Source organism: Colobus angolensis, unplaced genomic scaffold, assembly GCF_000951035.1.
Source record: "Colobus angolensis palliatus isolate OR3802 unplaced genomic scaffold, Cang.pa_1.0 Scaffold229, whole genome shotgun sequence".
NCBI classification, from domain to species: Eukaryota; Metazoa; Chordata; class Mammalia; order Primates; family Cercopithecidae; genus Colobus; species Colobus angolensis.
In genome coordinates this window covers 6,410,044-6,411,492 of record NW_012115477.1, presented here as the reverse complement: position 1 = coordinate 6,411,492, position 1,449 = coordinate 6,410,044, and the positions used below count along the sequence as shown (strand labels likewise).

The 1,449-nt window shown below is 37.5% G+C and overlaps 1 protein-coding gene across 1 annotated transcript in view; it reads right to left on the bottom strand.

Moving 5' to 3' along the window:
• STK31 (serine/threonine kinase 31) overlaps positions 1–1,449 on the bottom strand; it is a gene marked incomplete at its 3' end in the record, with an annotated part of 42,786 nt that overhangs the window by 17,307 nt on the left and 24,030 nt on the right. The window lies entirely within an intron of this gene.

The following is a 1,449-nucleotide window of genomic DNA, read 5'->3' as shown; positions in this document are numbered from 1 at the left end:
AAATCATACAGTCTCAATTCGGGCAATATCCCAAAGGGGAAGAAAAGTGGTTCTTATGGAGAGTTGGAAATCTTAAATATTACAATGGTCTACAGACTGGTTTTGAACTCCTGGCCTCAACCAATCCTCCTGCCTTGGCCTCCCAAAGTGCTGGGATTACAGGCATGAGCCCCCATGCCTGGCCTTAACCACTTTAAATCATACAGTCTCAATTCGGGCAATATCCCTAAGGGGAAGAAAAGTGGTTCTTACGGAGAGTTGGAAATCTTAAATATTACAATGGTCTACAGCCCTCCAAGGTTCAACCCTACTGATAACATAGTTATTATATACTGTGTATCTGTAGCAGTAAAATATCTGAAGGGGAGAAGACCCATTAGGCCATTAGGGAGAAAACAAGTCTAAAAATGCTTCTTAGGAGGGAATAATGAGAAAAATGGCTGAAGAACACTGCTTTAAGTTACAGATTATAAAATTAATTTCAATGTATCACTCTGAACTAGGGCAAATCCACAGATTCATTTTATGAAACCTAAACACCAAACCTATTCACCAGAACAATGCAGTATACATAAATTCAGACAAACAAATAAGTAACAATTCAAAGTGCTACAAAGGATTAGTGTATTCAATTCATAATTTACTCTGGTTTCTTCAGCTAACATTCAACAACTAAAGGGCAAGAGAGAGCAGTAACAGTATGGTACTCTCTCCCAACCCTCTTACTTTATTTTCTGGTAAGCAAATAGGGGTAGTAGCAAAAATAGCTGACAATTAACAGTCCTAACCAATTTCAATCCCTGCAAAAGACTGAATCAACTTTAATTAAGGCTTTGTAATAACATCACAATATGATTAATAATTTGGTATAAGGTAAGTGACAGAAATGCAATGGTTTATTGCAAATCAGGTGAGGCAGGGCTAGGTACACTTGGGTCCAAGAATTGAGCTGGTACTCAACAAAGTGAAGAATCCGAAGTTCGTGGCTCTGCTAGTGTAATACAACCACCAAAACATACACATCTATCCCCGATAGACTTATCTGTCCTCATGACATAGCGAAAACTACATATTCACTCTCATTGTGCCTGGGCCCAATCTTCTCCTCCCACAACTCCACTATTCACAGCCTATGACCCTCCTAAATGGTGGCAGAGGAAGAGAACCATTTAGATCACTAAGGAAAACTGACAAAGTATAATCCATTTATGAACAATCAGAAGTAGCTGATTAATCACTTAAAATCAGATGCCTATTACTGATGCTTGTGTAAATTTCTGATAATATAATTAATATTATATTCAATAGAAGAAATGGAGTATGTCTTAATTTTTAACAATATTAAACATAGTCATTGGTCAGGTGCAGTGGCTGACACCTGTAAATACCCCCATAAAAAATATTTTAAAAATTGAGGAATGGATTGGCTCCAGTGATGGGTCTCAGATG